We start from the raw sequence: 21,775 nt of genomic DNA, 5'->3' as shown, positions 1-21,775 counted from the left end.
TTTCAGAGACTCAATCTCATACCCTGTGTGACCACAATACTAAAAAAAAAAAGTTTTCTAATATTCAGATTTAGCTGTTTCCTTCAACTAATTCATCCTGCCATATTTGCAAATGCCATAAAAAATTTCCCTCTTTTATGTACAAACCGCTTCCAGATTATTACAAAAGTCTGTTATTTGCTCTAGTGTGTCTTTATATTCACAATACAAAATTTCTGGAAGGCAGAACACTATTGTGTTTATTTCTGCTTTTCTCCACAACAAAAAATTTGGTGTGTTTACATTTAACCACACTGGAGAAAAATGATTACTGGGTTGTTTCTTCTTGTTGTCATAATACTTTGAAGTTTAATAATCATATTCAAAACAAAATTCTTCTTTTGACTTCTATGTACATACGTATTTTCAGTTATACTCAGCTAATTAATCACGAATGTTTGAACAATCCCATGTTATCATTAGCTAAAAGCACATCTTACCTCATTAACCATAACTGAGGGGGAAAAGAGAGACATCCACTGCAGTGGCATTGGTCCTAATTATAGTGATTTTACAAACTTAAATCCCTGTTTTAATTATTTAGCTTTAGCACTTTCTTTGTTACTTAATAGTCTTCCAGGGAGGCTGCAGAATGCTTTCTTTGTCCTTGTTGAAAAGAATTATTAAAATTGATTTGATGAAATATCATCTGCCTTGACACTCAATCATGCGAGCAACTGTGCTGGGGTTTGGATTCTCATTTGCACTCAGAGTAATAATACAAGCTGGAAGGTGCATGGGGTTGAGCTTTCTGCCTGTTTTTTTGAGATGGAAAACATCTGAACAAGCCAGTGCAGGCTGCAGAAAAGAATGCATCAGGTGGCCTTCACAAATAAAATAGGCTGTAATGGAGACATCCTTTACATTGTTCCTATGCTTGCAGATATGTAGATATCTGAAACAGGTCAAATACAAACCAAAAATTGTCTATTTCTTTTCTCTGCAGATGGAATCTAAGGTGACTAATTCCAACAGGGAGATCTATGCTGCAAATTGCCTGAAGTTAGATGACATAAAATATGCTCTTGAAGTCTGAAGTTTGGAGACTGGCATTAAACTAGCTGGTTAATTAATTTGTAAAGTAACACCCAAAATATTTTGTTCCTGAAAGCAAAATAACATTTACTGTATGTATTATGCCCCAGTAGAAAACGGGTAAATCATCCTTTAGGAGAAGTCCCGGGCCACTGTTTTCTGCATCCTGAGTGTAACATGCTGAACGCCTGACAGAAGGAGTGTTCTTGATTTTGTTTTGTTTTATTTTTTTTATTGTGTTTTTTGTTTGATTGTTGATTTGGTTTGAGAATAATTTAGTTTGCCTCATGCTCTCCTTTCTTAAGAGCTAGCTGCATAAAGAAAACATCAACGAATTCCAACAGGGGATTATATACCACTGCTAGCACCTCATGCAAGGAGAGGCTTTGCACATAGCCTGTGCTCTGACCAGCTGCCACTCTGCCCATGCAGAAGTCCACAGGTGGCCTGTGGCCAGAGACAGTAAGCATGCTGATATGAAGCTACCCCTAAACCTTGCTTAGCTATCATCAGTCCCATGGGACACTGAAGTCTTCAAAAGAAACTTCTGAATGTATCCAGAGCTGTGCTTGTAGCTTCTCTTGTTGAATGGAAACTGAATCTAGACCTATAGGCAGCTTTAGGACGCCTCTCAAAATATCACATGCAAGTAGCAATGGTTGATTTTCACTTTCTGAGGTTCAAATGCTTCTCCCTATCACCTTTTTAAACCACTAAGTCACCAATCTGGTCACTTACCATCTACGTTCTTCCACTTTGCTATGCATCTTAATCTCAGTTCCTCGCCTCCAGAAAAGCTCGTTGCAGATCATCGTTGTATCACTGGACGGCTCTTCAACCAGACTTCATTACTGGGGGGGAAAAAAGATGAATACCCACACATGAGGCTTCACATTTTCAGGATGAATGTTCGAGACATCCTTCAAGCATTTCCAGAAAATTCAAGAATTATGTACAAACCACAAACTATAGCCCTGGACTGAAAATTCCTAAATCTTTGATTAATATTTTAAGTACCCTAAAATGTCATTATACAGGCAAGAGAGACAGGTGCTGCAGCTTTATGCTTTTCCTTAATACTACCCTTGAGAACAAGAAAAGTTTCTTCTTGAGTGGAGGGACAGAGAAGACAGCAATTCCAAAAAAAGAGTAGTTGCCTGAGGAAACAGCAGGACTAATGGGAACTGAACGTCTGTGGAGGAGATCTGTATGGGGAAGAGAAACATGGAACATCCAGCTTTGGAGTCATGAAAGGTTCAAACAAACAAGCAAACAAGCAAATCCACAGAGATACCCAATCTCTCAAATGCTAATTCAGAGGAACTGCTCAGTCTCCCATGGTGCTCTCCTTGCCACCTCAGAGCACCACATTGATGATAATTTCCTCTCTGAGAGCTGCAACAAGCCTCAGCTCCCAGCTCCTGAGGGCTTCTACTGTTCCAAAGACAGAAAAAAACCACCCTCAAAACACAGAGCATTTGGCTTTTGTATGACTGTCATAAGCAGTGAAAAGTGGCATGAGCTTTTTAGTGTAGGAAAAAACCCACACCAACAATGCACATCTTGCATCTCAGTAGGCTTTTGGGGGACTGTAAACTAAATACATTTGCTTTTATAGATAAAAGTGGCAGTCACTGGGCTTCACAAGTTGGTTGTTTTTAAAACTTTTATTATTGCATTTTTATATTTATCATATTTTTTTATTTTTAATAGGATTGTAAAAATAAAGCTGCCAGATATCACCTCCCACTTTATTTCTTTAAATCTCTTGTGCTGTCCCATGTTCTCTGCAGAAAACACTCGAGATTTGTGGCAAAATGTCCTGACATCTGTCAGCTCTCCTCAGGCAAATGCAGGTAGTCACTCTTTTCAGCAAGGCTCCTGGCTGCTGGAGGTTGGAGCTGAACCTTGCAACAGACCACAGCTGTCACTGAGCGACCTCACCATCTATGAGACAGCAAATTGCTACACAGCACCATGAATGCCACAGGAATTGGACTCTGGGGGCCATGAAAACAAATACACATGGTGGAGCCCTGTAATAATCTCTTCTTTTACAGGGGCTCTTTTATCAAGAATATATTTGACCCACAAGGTGTGCTCTGCTCTCTGAAACATAGAAAAATGGACCTGGTACACTTTCCCCCTCTCTCTTTCCTTTCCGATGGACATTGGGAAAGCTGGGATAAATGGAAAATGCTCACAGCTTATACAACTGCTATAATAGCAGCAGCTATAGAAGACTACAAGTAATGATTTACATCAGGCCATCTCCTTTCAGTGGAGCAGGCCACATTTTCTCTTCATTTTTCATCAAGATTAGGCAGCAATAGAAGAGGCCCATCTCCCACTTGCACCCACTAGCTCAATTCAGATGAGGATTTCCTTTCAGGTTTTCCTTCTATGCATCACTGCTAGCACCTCCGCACACTGGCTGTTTCATCTAATTGAAGCTGGGGATGTTGCACTTTGCCTAATCTTTGGGATTTCCCAGATGACACAGAAGAATGCATTTTGGAAATTATATCAAGCAAAGGCATGTCGAAGATACTGTTTGATGTACAAACCCAGTCCTTTGTCTGTGTTCCACTATGCCTGAAAATTTCTAGTTCCCTTAATATACCCAAGGCTTTCCAAGGGCATGCGCAGATCATAACCAATAGTTTTAAGAAGAACTCTTCTAGTGATGATAGATGCCTTAACGTCAGCCACTTGCGGCTTTAGAGTTGATTTATAGACGTCAAAATGACCAACTTACCCAAATGCCATATGAAGGGCCATTTGAATATGAAATGTGACTGCCTTGAAGGGGCCAGAACCTTTCCAATGATTCCATCTCATCTCAAATAAAAGCACTTCAAAGACTCTTGGTATGGCAGCTGCTGCCTGATAGACTGGTGTGGCAGAAATAAATTTTAAAATGTTACAAAAATAAACCAAGAGTATGATTCCATTAACTAAATGGGACTCAAGAAGTGGCTACCATTACTCATTATTACTACCCTTTTGAAATAGAGGAAGACTAATTATGAATGGATTTGTTTGTGTCTATAATCCCTTCATTTACGGACTTTTGCCTCTAAAAGAATAATTGCAAACTCAAAGTAGGTCTTCTTGAAATGCATTACTCACAACGACAAAATCAGTCCAGAATTCCAGCTAATGACAAAATGTTCCTCAGAATTAAAAATTGAGTTAATGGGCTCACAGTTATTTGTCTCGGATTATTGATTAATATTACATTTAGTTTTACTTCCCTTGGTGAAATCAATCCCATTCCTCAAACCAGACGGCTTACGCCTTGTCACTTCAATGTAATGAAATCAGCTATTAGATTCCGCACACTCCAACCTGGTACGGATTTATTGATGGCTCAATCGGTTACCCTTGGTCCGGAGCCTCAGGACTTAGGAGGGCAGTGACATCTGGAGGGAGGCAGTGGCCCTACAACTATCTTTAGCAATCACCGAGCAAGGGAATCCTTATTAACGTGGTGTACTTGTAAAAAATAGCAGTAGGAACAAAGCTTTGTTGGTGCCTTGTAACCTACAACCTATTCTGAGGCATGCGAACATGCTGCAAGAGACGCTAATTTTGCTTTCCTGCATCTGAGCCACAAATCCTCTCCTAGCTATTTTGAGATGGGTGTTTAGGGTTCACATTATTTTTTACACCAATAGAGACAGCGTGTCTTTTGCCAGAGTCATCAGTGAGAAAACAGGATGAGAAATGGAAAATGTTAATAAAAGCCATGGAGGCAGCTGTGTGAAGTGCAGGGTGCAGCCGCCAGGAGTGGCTCCAGCTGCTACTGCATTGAGAAAGCAGGAAATAATCCAAGAAGTAGATACAAAAAAGGGGATGTAATTCTGGGAGCTGCACACATTTCCGTGACAGATTCCCAACAGAATGAAAATCCTGAGCTCAGTTAAAATTGTCTCAAAGTTCAGGGATATGCTGCTGAAAGAGTACAATTAACAGTTGCATCGTTACTGGCTGGGTGATTTAGTTAAGGACATTGAGTACTGGTGCATCCTGCCAGGTAGGATGAATGACACCGAACTATATCGAAGAATGTGTCATGCACGGTCCTGCAAAGGCATGTGAAAATGGCATGAAAAGTAAACTGTATCCTGCATAGGATGTAGGTGAATTCCTGACCAAAACAGAGACCTTTCTAACTCTGGATCTAAATCTAAACTATCTACAAATCCTATTATTATTATTATTATTCTTCTATTATTCCTGATATTATTTTATCCTAGTATTATTTGTAAAAATTTACTCAAGAAATTGGGATAGTCAGATCCCGTGACTTTTACCCACTTCAAGTTGTACACGTTTTATCAAACAGAAGATAGGAGAAATACTTAAAAGCATAAGACGCTACCCAGTGTGGCTGAATACATCCCAAGCACCTTGTCCCATAGATTCAGGTGAAGACAGCTGCAGTTGTCACTCAGAAAAAAAAGAAGTGAAGGATTTTATTTGAAAGTAATTATGTATTTGCCTTCCCTTTTCTCTTCCCCCTGTGCCTTTGCTGCCTGCCACTAGGGAACAAGTTGTTGATCACAAATTTATCACGGATCACTGACTCCCTCAGTGTGCAGCTACAAGCATGTGCACATTTAGTAATATTTTGAGTATTTGTAACCTCTAGCCCAGTCATGGTTTTAGCTTTTTAACTTTCTACTCCTTGTACTCTCATATGCCAAACACGGTCTAGCTTCTACTTTCTACCTGCCAGATCCCCTTTTTCTGCAGGAAAACACACTGCTGTGGCTTTTGCTTTTAGTGGCAGCTGGTGTGCGGTGCAGATGGCAGATATTCTGTGGACCATTCTGGGCCCGTGCCTAAATGGATTGCAAGCTACAGATAATGACATTCTGATTCAGCTGGTTCCTTGTAGCTGTGGACTCCCATGTTCCTGCGCTAATCCAGAAGGGAATAAATGGCTCAAAACTTAAAAGGAAAAGAATAAATATGAAAATTTGTTCAAAAGTTTAAATGTAGATGCAATTTTTGGTGGTGCAAGTTCAGCTACATCATTCAGCCTGGTTCTGCTCATAACATCGTATTTATATTGGTGTCACCAAGATCAGATCATGACTTTAAAGTTTACGTATTTCCTACAGATACTTCTTTTATAAACAGGTAGGTGGAGGCGACTTTCACAGGCAGCAAAGTACCTGAAATAAAAGGAGGAAGAAAATACAGTTTCACACAGAACTGCTACTAGGTGAGGAGTCTGGATGATCTGAACACCTGGAATAATGCTGCAGCCATCCCCTCAGGGAAGTTCCTTCCACGCTCGCTACAGAAAGCTACAGAGCACTACATGCTGTAACAGCTTGCCACTGATCATGGTGCCAAATCTTTCCCTGAGGTAACCTGGGCAGTTCCAGAGGATTTACTGTAGCGGTTAAATGGGCTCCCAAAAGAATAGAAACCAGCTTAGAGACAGAAGCAGCAAAGCGGAGTGAGAAAGAAGCATAACCCTTCATCTACAAACGATCATCACGTGGGACCTAGTAGGATCGGTTTTCATGCCTGAGCTTTGCCCCTTGTAAAATGCCATTTCTGCTCCCTCCACGCTGCCCCAGTGCTGCTGGGTGACACTGGGTATAACCCACCCAGGCGGTGACACCAGGAGCCCCTCAGTCTCAGAGCAAGTTTGGGCCAGTTCCTGCTCCTGCCTCAGGTCAGCTGGGCTCCCACTGCAGCTGGGAGCACGCGGCAAGGACAGCAGCACTGGAAGCACTGCTGTCACCGCTGCACAGTGTCATGCCTCTTCTACTTAAGCCTCCGGAGAGTATCTGCTGCTCCGAGCTGCGGTGGCTGCAGGCAGGGTGCTGGCTGCCCTCCCCACCCAGAGCCACGGCGGGCCCGGGGCAGGTCCCTGTCCTGTGTCCCAGAGACACAGCGGGTCCTGGGCTGTGCAAACAGGTCCTGGGGGGGCAGCCATGGAATCTGACATCCCCTTTTTGCCCAGGCTACTTGTCAGGAAGAATAACTGCCTGGCTTCCTAGGTGGTGTGAGCGTTTTCAAACCTTTTGTGACTACAGCAACTATTCCAATGTCATATAATTTCATGGCAGCCATCTTGAACATGGTTTTAAAACTCTGATCTTCCCCAGGAAAAGCTGCAATATTACAAAGTAGTACCAGAAAGCAAGCAGCCCAAAGAATTCAGGATAATTAGTTACAGCATTGCTGCAAATTAGTTTATCTGTTTGACATACTAAGTTCGGCTGCTTCGCAGGAGGCATTCAGCTACATTTTGAGGTATGGGATGAATTTTACTGATTTTTATTTTATATTATATTGAATTTGGCACTGAAACAATCATTATATCTTAACATCTCAGCAGGACATGCTGCTGCCTGCGGCACTGTTGTAGTAAATCAAGCTTCGACCTGACAATTAGCTGGGCTCCTTGTTTAGCTGTGCAAGAGCGTGGGAGGGGGGAGTCACAAGTTACAGCATCTTGAAACTAATAGGAGTGATCTCCTCCCAGCACCATACAAATTGACCAAGACTTAAACTATATGTCATATTTTGTTACTTTTCTTCCCTCACAAAGATGTAACTAATGAGAACTACAGCCACCTAAACAAGGATACTTCGTTGATACAACTCTTTCACAAGTTGTTCTGAAGTACAATGAAAGGGGAGAGAGAAGAGAAGAGAATCAGTTGCTGACATAATTTTCCTTTATTTTCCTTTGCTTTCCAATGAACACTCCGGGGTCACTGCGAGCCCAAAGTATTAATTATATTGTTTCCCTTGGGTAATTCTGAAAAGGGCACAGAATGTCAGTAATCATCCCCTTTATGTCTTAGTGGCAAGTTTATGATTGAAGGATTACCTTGCTAATACATGTTTAAATGAGGCTCTGGCAATGTTAGTGGTATTTAAAAGAGCTCTGGCATTTGAAACAGTTGACAACAAGAGATTGTTCTGATAAACAGAACTGGATTCATGTTAGCCTGGCTCTCAAACTGAAGCTTTAACATGAGCTTTGTTCTGACACTTTGCTTTTTTAATCCATAGCAAAACTGTTTAGCATCAAATGCTGAACACAACATCACAAAAGCTGAAAACGATGGGGAAATTAAAATACGGTGCCAAAGGAAAAACCGTATAAAACGAGCTTATACTTAGCAGCTGGCATTATTTTTTATTATTATTATTATTGTATATCAAAGATTAAAATTTTTTAATAGGAATTCTTTTAAATGAGCAGGAAGAAGTACAGAATGCACACGGTGCAGTATCTAGTATTTTCATTTACATTTTCGACAATTCTAAGTGTGACAAATATTTTGCTCAATTAATAAGTACTGGGCAGGATAATACAAGTCATGGCTACCTGCACTAGAAAGGTCTTTCTATGCTCAGCTGGATTCCCCTAGATTGTTGGGTTTGGTGTTCTGGGTTTTTTTCTTTTTTAATTGTAGAAAAGAAGAAAAAATGGTTTTCTTAGAAGTTTTTTAACGCTGTCCTTTCAGACTATTAAAATTTAGTCCATTATTTGTGAAGTCCTTTTCAGAGTCTCAGCTGGAATGCAGTGTTTAAATGCTGGGCATAATTCCTTGAAGCTTCATGGTGAGCATGTAGGTGATTTACAAACAACATGACTTCTTTGGAAAGAATTTTTTTTAAATTAACTGTCAAATCAAGCCTTTCACCTTTCTTTCCTACTGCCTTTGCTATCTTTCTTCTTCCTTCACTGCTGAAAATCCCACTTCTCCCTTTTTAAGTGGGTTCACCTCTTTGTATGATGCTTGACTTTTCTCTGTCTTTTTCTCACTTTTTACTAAATAGCCTATTTATTAAACTATAAGTAGTAACTTCAAAAGCTACATTTCTCTCCATCGCTACAAGGAGACTCTGGGATAAAATTTAATCAGGTCAGAAATTTGAATCAGTCTCCATTCTGGTTTCCTCAATTCTTGGATCATCAGAAGTGCACGAGCACTCCAATGTGTAAACGACACCTTGACGAGAGCAAAAGTCAGGTCCAGAGATAGCCATACATTAACTAAACCATGAATTTATTAGTCATAAGCAGCTCTTTTTTTTTTTTCCCAAAGCATCAGAAAAGGCAGGCCAAATTTGTCCTTTGGGAATTTTGGGCTGTCCAACAGAAACTGAGGGAATGATAGTGTCATGGTTGTATCACAGCATGCTGTGTAGACCAAAACAGTTAGCCAAGTTTGGAATCCGAAAGTTATAGGTTATAGCACAAAAGAAGCAGAACTAAATCTAGTATGAAAAGAGGAGGTTCAATACTGGATAATTTCTCGTTTGATTTTATCATCAAGATCATTTTTCTATTCTGGGTGAGAATCCTGTAGTTAGACAAGTCAACAGAGCTGAGAAAGTGTTTACATGACCAGATACCATCAGAATACAGATAAGCGGTTTCAGATTCCAAAATGTGTGTAGACCCTTGAGATTTCTTGGAGCAAGAGTTTACAAAGGAGTTATACAGTATTTTCTATCAGATTGTCAATTAGTTTCCATTTGACAGACTTGACAGTAGCTTCTGAAAAAAATGCAACCTCAGAAGTGCAATAGGTGAGCTATCTATTTTTAATAGTTTTTGGGTTGCAAGCAGAATGTCACTCAAAGACTGATTTGGCCAAGATCTTGCATGACAGTAACTTTCTTAAAATGGTTTAATATCTTTAAGGTGATTTAACGTGGTCAAAAGGTTAAATGTTTTTCATTTTACTAGATGGAAGAAAAATAAAAACCCCGAAGTTTCCCCTTTACTACAACTTTTGAATGAAAAGTATTCAAAATCGTGCATTTATCACTGCTTAATGGCTTGAGGTATATACGCCCCATGGAGGCATGAAACATGTACTGCCAAAGTACATGTACCTAGATTTTGTTTCAAGATATGGAGTACGCTTCTGCTTTAAGCTACCCACTCTGTCATTCTTTCCATCCTAGGAGGGTTTCAAAGGTAAATGGAATGAAATGCTTCTGGAGATAACTATCTCTGTTCACTAACTATGAAGGAAATCTAAAACTTAACATCTGGATGGCTAAAGTTAAACTGAACTAATCTGATGCATATGTTGCTTTAAGTCTGATGCATATGTTACTTTAAATCTTACATCTCTCTGGCGGTATTAGTCACCCAGCCTTACATCTCCTGTAACTTAAATCTTGCCATTACTAGCATGGGTAAAGAAACAGAGGTGAAAGGAGTTGACTATGGTCATGCAGAACACCTACAAACAGAGCTAAGAACTGAATGAAGAAGAATAAGTTTACTCTCTCGTAACATTAAACAAGGGATCACCAGTCTAATGTGTATGCCAATGTATTTTCCTTCCCCACATCAGAGGTTAAATGTGTGGTTAGAAATTTGCTGGGATCAAGAACGTTGTTTCACAAGACTGCCACTGTGAATGCTATCCCACCTCTGCCAGGGCTGGACCTTACCATGTCCTTCCACATCTGGAATTCAGTGTGAGCCAGACATCAGGAACAGCCTCTCCCAAACCTCTCTCTCAAGAATGTACAGCTAAACCCTCCTCGGGGCAGTGCCTCCCCTTCCCACACAAAACTGGAGGGTGTATTGCCCGGGCCAGCCATACCACAAGCTGTGTCTCCTTTGCGAGTGGTACCCTTCCACTCCAGAGCCATAAGCTCTTCTCCAACCACATTCACAACGCTTACAATTTCAGCTACTGTTCCCTAAGAACAAGTAACCTTGTCAAACCAAAGACTACCCTTGTTTTGTTTTATTTTTCTTAAAGCAATGCCAGCTGTAATTTTCCATATGTGTTGAGGGCACAAATGAAACCATATCCCTCTTGCCTTTGTCTCCTATTAAACCTAATTAATTTTCCTGCACCTATTTCAGTTAGTAAGTAGCAAACACTACTTGCTTTTCTGAATTAAAAGGGCAGGAGCAAAATGTCAAGACTGCAGATGACACATAATGATTTCACCGTAGACTCCTGACGATGAGGAAATTACAGGGTTAGGGAACAAAAATAAAATAATTATATCTTTTTAAATACTTTATGAACAAAAGCATTTATTTAACTGGATTTCTCTGCTGAGTTTAAATGCTTCACAATAAATTTATTATGAAATTAATTGCAGAATTTTAGGTTATTTTTTAAAGCAGCAAGCAGAAAGCAAAAGCAGGATCTTTTTCTTGTAATAAATCTTCCACTTGTACAACTTTCACACATGAGCAGGTTTTCCAACCGAGTACTGTTTGAAAAACCGCATTTCTGAATGTGGCACTCTCTCCCAAGGTAATATTAAGGGAACAGTAGCTCAAGAAAGTAAAATGCAGGATACAGGCAGCAGCCCTAAGAAGGCAAATTATAGATACTTGATGATGCAAATAACTGAAGCTACCATTCCGTGCTGAACAAATCCTCACTGGTTTAGGCTAAGGAAGCTGAGATGGCAAAGTTCAAAAATGCTATACCCATGAAGTGGCAAAGGCAAATATTGCTTAAAGATGACACATGTTTGACCAGTTCTTACATTCTCTACAAATTAGAGACAAGACACTAATTGAGATGGATCTTAGAGATAACTCGTAACAAGAATGACTGTATGCTTTAGCTGCCCTGTTTGCTTATCTCTTAATTCTAAAGCCATTTAAATTTAAGTGAAGATATTATTGATATTAAATAGCTCAAGGTGAAATTTTGTGACAGCAAAGTTGTCAGAGCTGGTTTTGTTAAAAAAAGCCCTTATCTTTGATTTTTCTCTGAAAGTTCCAAATATAAATGATGCAAATTAATTAAATTATATTTTCAGTGTCTAGTGTATATACGTTACTTTCACCACTTGAAAAAAATATAGGCCATAGTACAGCAGTCCAGAATAACTGAAGCATGTGTGGCAGTGTTTAGTTCTAGCCTACCTTCTCAGTGTTAAATGACATATGGCGATGTTAACTAAAATTCCCTGTATCCCTGTATTTCTATTACATAACAAAGTTAGCATCAGGACGCCACGTTGAAAATGTAAAAAAAAAGTAAGAATTTTTACCAGTTGAAGAATAGTATTTTGGTTAAGTTGAGGAGTATACAGGATCTAAAATTACTGAAAAACTCCCTTATGCTGGCTTCAAAGGTAATAAGTTTGTATCGCTTGCCCAAAATCAGTGTCATGTTCAAGGGACCCAGTACTTTCAAAAACCCTTGCACACTCATTAGAAAGTCTAAAGCTGAATTCCAGCCCTGAACTTTAACCAGCTCACAACAGTAATGCTACAAGGGAACCTGGGATCTTGGAATAGTGGGTTTTTGGGGGTTTTTTCATGAGGAGCTTTAGGACCCTCCATATAGAAGACACTAGCAAAAGTGAAAATATTGCAAAAAATCCTACCGACCTATGAAATTCATGTTTAGTCCTTGCTAACATTTATTTAGCGATCAGAAAGAGAATCTTTGAACCTAGTATCTTGAACTAAATTTCTTTCTTTATTTCTCTTCTGTTAATGCCCCCATACTTTGGCTTTCTGAACAATTATCCTTCAAATATAAGATCAGCTGACTAAGAAAAATTAATGGGATAATCCTCTTTTCCAAAGAAATAACCAAGACTTCTAGACTAACAATGAAACAGTTTTTGTTATCTTACATACAAATCAATAAAGTATGGTTCTACAAAAGAGATCTATAAACACATAATCCTTCCCCCAGTCTTACTCTCTTTTCTGCTGAACTGGAAATCTCCTGAAAACAATGATGCAGTTTTCAGTGATTTAAACTTTCTATTAGATCCTGCCACGCCTGTATTTAGATGCATCAGTTCCAGACAAAGCATAAACACACAGAGGTGAGTGGAAATGCAAAAGTAAGGCATATAAAAAATTAAATCAGTGTCTCTAAGCATGAAATCGCTTCAGATAAAGCTTAGTTCTCAAAGAACAAAAAAAAAATTATCTTTGTGAAAGCAAGATGGATCTCAGTGCTCCTCCAAGCTGAAAACAGTGAAATCTGCTTGAGCCGCACACGTGCTTCTCAAGGGCACTTCTCGGAGAGCTCTGTGGGTCTCTGAACAGGCTGGGAATTTGAAAAATGAAGTGCCCCTCAAGTCCTGCTGCTTCTCCTTTTCATTCAAAGCCCCCAAGTGGCAGTTGCACATCACACGTGGTCCCTACGGTTGGAAGAGCTCCTTGGTTAAACCAGCAGCCTTAAACAGCACATGGGAGAGTTGTGGGCAAATCTGCTTGACCCAGGTTTAGTTTCTGCGTAGGTCAGTATATCCAGTTGGCCATGGCAGAATTCAACTTAGTCTGTACAGGTTTTTAATCACAATATGTTTGAATTTAATTTTTGACCACCCTGAAGGCCTTATGTTTTTTGTCTCATTTCACCTTTTCAACAACCTACCCCTATCTCCCACGCTTTCCCTTCTCCTGAAATACCCATTAAAAACTTTGTGATAAATCTGAAGTAGTGCAGCGCATAAAAATGCCTAGAGAGGACACTTTCAAAGCTTTTTCTTAAGAAAAACAAGCAACTAAATTTCCCCTACATAAAAGTATTTTTTTGCAAATTCAACTGTTTTTCCAACTACGAATAATTGAACTGAACATCTTTGGCACCTAAAGTCTTTTCCTTTTTGCTTTGGTCTTTTCCATTTTCTTATATGCTAATTGTGTTCCCATTTTCCCCTTCCTTTTTATACCTCTTACAGTCAACATCATTTTAATAAAATTAAGAACGCTCAGGCAGATGAGAGCAGGAACAGCTCATTACTGCTGATATGGATCATTATTGACTCACTGCATTCTTTAGCAAGGATGAGTGTCCTCCGTACCATTTCACCTTTCAGCCTGGTGTTTAAAATAACATTTCAATGACATATCCACAGTGCAAACAGGGGAGAAGAGCTTGGGGTAAAGGTCAGCAACTTTTTTTCTTTTTTTAATGTCAGCGGAAAAGCTGAACGTTGGATGCCAATACAGGGCCTTATTAACTGCTTTAAGTTATTAAGACTGTGATTCTTCTTTTCATTGCTGTTCCCTAGCCAAGCAAAGGTGCCAGAACAAAGGTGATCAGCTGGAGGTGCAAGTTCTTGCCCATCTACCACTCTTGTGTATGGAAAAAGAGGGGTGCCCATCACCCTGTGTGGCAAACAACAATATATGCAACAAACAATATAGTTTCAGAGAGAATCATCTATCCTATTTAACGTTTTCTCTGCTCCACTGTTTTTATCTGTGTTTTTCCTGAGAAGTGAGAACTGTAGGTGTGTGGCATTGCCTCAACTGCAATATTGCTGTCCTGAATACAAGGCAATCACTTAATTCACGTAGGCCTGTGGGGTGTAGGAAAGAGCCTGCCAGGTGCAATTTCCTCAGAGAAATTCCTGTTGGGCTTAGGTGCCACCCACTGTCTTCTGAACTGGATTTTGCTTTTTCTCTGTCAACATCAACTCAAAGTAATTCATGTGAACTATGCGATTGCATGAGCTAAGGGATGGGATACTACATCTGAAAGTCATTCTTCATAGCTTCTCACTAATCCATCTGAGAAAATGCCATCAGTTAGTCTTTTTGTACAAGTGCAGCATTTCAAGGCAATCAGGGGAGTGGGAGAAAAAGTAAATGGAAGCAGTTTGAAGTGTCATCTACATACACATGAAAGGCAAGGAAATGAAGTAGATGTGAACTTTTCTCGGAAGATCCTATTAACTAACTCATCTTTCCTGAAGTAGTTAATGCATTCTATTCTTTTGTTTATCACAGTGTATTACAAACACCTCCCCAGGAACCCTCTGATTCTCTTCCTGGAAACGGGGATTGGCACCAAAAGAAAATTCAAAGTGCCTCAGAAGCATAAGATGTAAGAACTGAGGAAGACCTTTGGGACAGAACCATACACAGGCTGATTAAAGTTGCATTACCTTCACCCTGAGGAGCCGAGACAGACTTGTAAGCCAGGCTTAGTGTTGTCAGCCTCAAGAGGAGATGGGTTACAAGTGCTGTCACTTTGTCACTGGGCCTGCTTTCACAGGCCAGTTCCTATTTCCTGACAAAGAAAAGGCAACATCTTGTCCTTCGTGTGTACATCTGGATACAAAGCTGCTTCTCAAAAAAAAAAATAAAAATCAAAATAAATCTACAGAACATCAATAAAAAGAGTAGCATGAACTCCACTCCCCTTTTTCCCTGTGTTGCTCACATTTAAGCAGAAACAGAAAGATTCTTTGAGCCAGATTCATGCTCTTTGTAATAAACCACTGAGGTCAAGCTGGTTATCGTCAAGCTGGAGGATGAGTGTAACCCATTGGGTTTGTTTTCTGTATGAAAGCAGAAAGCCCCTCACTGCCTGGTGCAATTATCTAGTTAGATTTGCTTTGCTTTCCGATGCTGCCCTATGCAAAAGACATATCTCTGGAAAAGGCTGCATACATATCTCCCCCGGTCACTGGCAGAATAAGATGAATAGGACTTGATCGCAATCCAGCGTCAGGCTCTATCTCCCGCACACACACTATGTATCATGATGGCACTCCTGACTGGAGGGGAAAATAAACTCAGCTCACCTCAGCCAGCATAGCATGCCTGTACAGGAGGTTTAGAAAGAGTTGGGCAGGGTATTCTTACAACACGCCTTTTATCCTAGGCAAAAACAGCGCGTTCACACAGGCTACATGCGAGTACTTTCAGCCTCTGGGTTTGGCAGATGCTGACTGCTCCTTTGAGGAAGGTGTTTTGCTCTGTCATGGGGGTACATCACATATTTATTACATCGGTCAAGGAAGGGCGAGTTGAACAGTGGTAAGTGGGTGTGATTGAGTCTAAGTGAGTGTGAAGGAGTCTAAAGCTGGCTCGTCTTACTTGGCCAAGGTGCAGGTTAATATAGGAGACTTCTTTAATTTACACCTTCACACTTTCTCACATCCTCTTGTGTGTTGCAAAAAAGCAGCTTCTGCAACTCTTTTTAACTCACACCCTCTCTGTGATTGTGTAATTCACACTAGTTTACACACTGCGTCTGGGTCCTGCAATCTGCAGACACGGGGCAGAGCCAGGCCAGGCAGCTGTTCCCAGATCACCAGTAACAGCTCCTACACAGCCTACTCCAGCTCCCCATTAACAGCAGATTATTAAGAACACAAGGTGTAACATTGCATTTGTTTCTCTTACACATTCCTTGTAAGCCACAGCGCTTGGCAGCTGACTCAGAGCACAACTTTACAAACAGCAGCTGGAAAAGCAGCCGCCTGTGATTCTGCTTGCAGGTATGTGAAGGTGAGCATTAAGATGATGGTGAAGTGACAGTTTACTCTGATGTCTGGTAAAACTCTTGAGTTAATAAATTTCCTCCTCCACATCCCTATTTCTGCTTTTTATTCTTTCCACACTAGCTGAGTCAAACTCCCACCCTGATAACCACAGGCCAGTACGTCTGGTTTATTGTGTTTCCATGACATGAATGGCATCTGATTAATAAAATATCTTGTCACAGAAATCTGCTGTGACTTTTGATAGGTTCACGGATGGGAGATTGTTTAGGGTGGTTATATTTTAATTGTCTTTTATAATTTTTAGGTATGCTTTGTTTTGGACAGTTTACCACAAGGTGGAAAAGATAAGCAGGCACAGAAAGCCTCTGCCTCACTCCACTGGCTACTTTGCCACGATATCAAGTGGCTTTATCTTACCAAGCAGTGTCTTAAATTCACAGGACACTAGAAACATTTTCTAACATGTTAATTACAGAAACAGCACAACTGTAGGGAAAGAAGGGGTAAAGCAGGGGAAATACTAAACTGGAAAATACCCTAAATACAATTATTTCATTTTGAAAGGTGGTTGCTTTTTCCTGATACTAAATAAGCATAATTACAGCTCTCTCTAACTCTTAAAAAAGTACTGACTTTTATTGGGATACTAATAATTTGAACTTACTGCACCTTTCATACCAGAATCTCAAGGCACTTAATAAACACAAAATGAACATGCCTAACGCACCCGGTTTGAGGTGGTTAAGCTCTACTGTTCTTCTCTGTAGATAAACCGAAGCACAAAATTATTATAGACTTTGCCCAATCATACATCAAGTGAGTCCTAGATCTTGGAATAGGATGTCTTGCCATTGTGTAACTACTAGATTTTATTCATTTTCAAAAAGCCAAAAGAAAGAAAAAATATAGCACAATCACATTCTGAATCATATTTCAGCAAATTCAGTAATAAAGGGCTGATGATGAATAGAAGATTTTTTTCCTTGCCTTACTGAATTATTTTCAGTGTTTGCTCCATTTGTACTTCTTCTATAATTCTGACAGCATGTTCTTTAGCAAGCAATCACTTTTATCCAATTTACATCATTCATTTGATGTATCTTTCTTTGTCCATCAAATCTGTGCCTTCTGATTCACCGCCTCACTCACTGCAGTTCCACGCTGGTGTCACTCAATTGAAATCTATTTTGTCTGGGTGGGATTTTACTGCTTTTCAGTGAAAAGCTGCATTTACTTGCCCAAAATAGAGTCTAAGGAGAGATGGGGGTCAGGGGGCACGGGAAAAGAGGGGGAAAAGAAGAGAAAGGTCCTTGAATCAGATTCAGGGATCTTCAATAAATTGTTAACATGGAATTATTTGTAGATGAGAATTTGGTTGCTCTGAGGAGCTGACTTCAAATTCAGGTCAGGCTAAGTTCAAAACTGACTTGACACACACCTTGGAAAGATGATTATTTGCATTACACAAGTACAGAAGCCTCAAGAATGGGTGATTCCTGCTACCACATAGCAGGCAGTCTCTGTCTCCAGGAGTCTGATCCCAAGAGTAGGGCACAGAAAAAAGATAGGAAACCTCTGTTGAGGTTTGCACCCCAGTTTAGAAATCGCTTATAGTTTTGACAAATAGATGAAAAAGAAAGCATAGAACATAGCATCTCACACTGAAGACTGAGAACTAGAAGAATTTTGCTTTTTCTAAAGGTTACCCAGGACATGCATTTCAAAACATGGATCACCTGAAGTCAAGTGTGCTAACCTGACTCCAAGACTGCCCTAGAACTTTGTCCAGTTCCTACATCAACTCTCTTCCTCGGAACTCCATGGTTACCTTCAAATAAGAGCATACTAGGTGCAAATAATGGCATCCAAACTGGTGAGAAACCTGTGCAGCCCACGGGCCTACCCCCACTCTGCTCCTTTCTCCAGCTACATTCAAATTCTGCTGCAGATAATGAATACTCCTGCTCTAGCTGAGTCCACAGCGATAACAAATTCAGCTAGCAAGAAAACACATAACCCTGCTCTCTTTATCTTCCCCAGGTCTTCCTTTCAAAGGTCAGCAGCTACGGAAGTCCAGCCCCTGCACTTGCCAAAGGTCCATTTGGAAGGAATGACCTCCAGCTTTGAACGGGGGTCCTGCTGTTGCTCACAGTGTACAAGTGAAAGGAGGATGAATGGCTGGTGGCAAGGGCCTTCCTCACTGGTCATTCCACTGCTGAGCCTCAGTACTCCTCTTAAAACTAAAGCCAGCCTGGTCCTTTGCAGTGGCACTGGGAAGGGAGCCCACCACCTCCTCTCAGCCCCGACTTCAAATCTGAACTTTTCTGCATTGGCAGAATTTGCCTGTGACCTTGTTTCATGTCCCCACAAAATAACCCCCTGAAGGCAGTTAGTTCTGAACATTGCTTTCTGGTTCCATCCAAGGTTGTCTCAGTAGGGATGGGCTCGTTTTTAAACTTAATAAATCTGCGAAGGCCCAGGAAACTCAGACAGGACAGAGCTGAGATATCTTCAGACATACAGACCTTTGGTGAAGAAAGTCCTTCCTTTCTGTCTTTGCAAGAAATTTATTTTATTTAAATAAATAGGTTTAAGGAGAGATTTGTAATTGTTAGTTCCAGGTATGGGTGGTATTAATACCTGTATCTCATTTACACTGCTTTGACTCTTCCCTAACTTAAAAAAAAAAAAATCTACATCAGTGGGAGTTAGCTTGAACCATCCACAGAAAAAAACTTCCTAATCCCACTCCACCAAACTTTAATCCTACACACTTTCTAACCTGGTGTTCAAGTTCATGCTTATAATACCCATTTTGTAATAAGACTGCGAGCAAAGCTGCTCAAATCCTGTGCACTAGTGCTTTCCCGTGCTTACCTCAGAAGGAAAGTAAGACTTGCAAAAAATAACAAGTGAAAAAAATCCCTAAGAGAGTCAGGAAATACTCTTTGAGACACATGTCTGTGCAGAGGTGAGAATGAACGTGCAAATGGACGAGCACATTGCCCACCACAGATGTGAGGTTCTCAGATTAAACTGTAACATGAAGCCTTGCTGGAACGAGCACGAGTGCCCTTAGTACTGAAAGCACAAAATAAAGAGCCTTTTGTCTAAGTGGGGGGAAAAAAAAAAACCAGACCATATGTTACCATCCAAAAAATTCCAAAATCGAACATAAGGTTGGCACAGTAGAGTATTAAGGAAAACTGAAAAGTTTTGCAAATATTTTCACAGAAGATTAGGATCTCTGCTACCACCGTGATGTTAGTAACAGTGAAATACAGGATTAGTTTGCAGTGGGTCAGTCATATCAGCGGTCACAGAAAACATTTAAAAAATGCCTGTTGGGTATTGATGGAAATATTCCCAGGCTCTAGATTCAGCATGACTTCCAGCATCAGTGTTTGTTAATCCACAATTTCAAATTAGAAGTACATGATGCGCTGATTTTGTTGACGTTATTCAATACACTACAGATAAGGCACCAAGAAACGTGGATGGCGATTGGCAGCAGTAGCGACAAGAATTTCAGTGGGTTTGTTCCTAAGCAAACGGCAAAATTTTAATCAAATATTTAGCGCTTCCTATCAAGTCAATATTATTTATAATGATTATTTATCATCATTGTGCTGTTTTAACCATACACCCAAAGAACAGAAATATCACATACCCTACTACTTAAGAACTGAGACCAGTTAAAATGAATCATTCAAAGGCAATGCATCTCAGAACATTTTTAAAGTTCACATAAGCAGTTCCAAATTAAAGACAAGCAAAACACCTACTGACAATAACCATTATTATGATGTCTTCAGTGACTTTTTTCAGTACTGAATAGTCATCAAAAGTTTGAGGATCTTTATCAATGTATATGTTCTTTTAAAAATAAGTGAAGAAATCTCTAACTGCTGCAACGGCACTTAACCCAGTGGTTGCAGGAAGGTTTTCCCATACTGTAAAACCTGGCAGGGCATTTTCTGTGGCATTTCCTGGAAACAGCTCTCCACCATGGTTTGAGCAATCTAAATTTTGTAATATTGCAATAACACTGCGAAGGCATGACTTGGGGAGGAATTCTGCAGGGGGTAATGTGATGAAGGCAATTGTAAGGAGCGTCTACATGGGGATGGCTGTCTTATTTTCTGTTGAAATGGATACTTGTGTTGCCAATAAAATTTTAGTTCCAGTTTCCCGAAAGATAATCTCAGAAAGGTGTCTCTTAGCATTTCAAATCTAAATAAAGAAAACTAACAGCATATCAAGAATAAAGACTCTACAGGGCACAGAATGAGTAATATATTTTTGCAAATGGGCCAGACGTTTACAGGTCTCAGATTTGTGCACATACACTTGGGTTTCTAAATCTTCCCATGTATTCTGGGGGCTCAGTATTCATAAGCAGTAGGAATATGTCAAGTACATCAAGCTTAACTCTGATGTTAATCACACAAAAGTTCAGTGTCAGCATTCCCACAATTAGAGCAAAGCAGGAGCAGAGAAGCAGTTTCTTATATGCTTTTATCATTAGAAGGCACTTCACAATGATAGAAGATTTCTTGGGGTTTACTCTGCTTTCTGAAACTTGACCAGGTTAGTAGAGATAAACTGAGTGAGAAGTAAACAGAAAAAAAACAAAAGAAAAAACGTCTAGTGCATGTTATCCTGTAGCTTGCCTATATGACCCAGTCAGCCTGAGATACTAGGTAGCTTGAAAGTATCTCCATTATACTAAATTAACTATGCAGATTTATAAGCAATTATTTGTAGTACAAAGTGCCTCTTGCTAGCTAGCAAGATAACTTTGTGCCTATCGGCCCAACTGCGATCGCCCGATCGCCCGTTTGCACTGTGACCTTGCCCGTTTCCTGCATCCTCCCCAAAATTACCTCAGGAATTACCTGCATCTGTTTTGCTGTTCACAGGAGGAAAATTAATAGCAACTCAATTGCCCCCCACTATTATCGTGTTTTAGCAGCACTCCATTAGAAAGTGCCAACGATATGCTTGCCTGCAGGGCACAAATCTTGTGCATGTGTTCAGGTAACCAGCTGGTATTTCCAAACTGGAGTCCTGATGATGTGATATCTGATAACAGGGAAGCATCCTTAGCAGCTGCCAATGGAAACTGCCCTTAACAGTCTGTCCCTGCATTGTGGTTTCCTTCTGGATAGAAGTCCATCACACCTGTCTCCTGTGGCATTAAAAGAGGAGGCAAAAATGTGATAACTATGACTATATCCCTCCTCACTCAAGTACCTGGCAAAGTCATCAGGGCTATTGAGACTGTGACCACAGAAGTGTCTCTATGTGAAAAAAAACCCAACTTCTCTGTTCTTGATACCTTATAAAACAGAAACTGCAAGATTGAGGGGATTGTGCAGGATGTCCTTCTGCCAGCTGGACACTCAGAAAAAGAAAAGAAGTAGTAATGGGCTACGGAAGATTTGAA

Source organism: Falco rusticolus, chromosome 7, assembly GCF_015220075.1.
Source record: "Falco rusticolus isolate bFalRus1 chromosome 7, bFalRus1.pri, whole genome shotgun sequence".
NCBI lineage: Eukaryota > Metazoa > Chordata > Aves > Falconiformes > Falconidae > Falco > Falco rusticolus.
Note: the sequence above shows the minus strand (reverse complement) of the source record.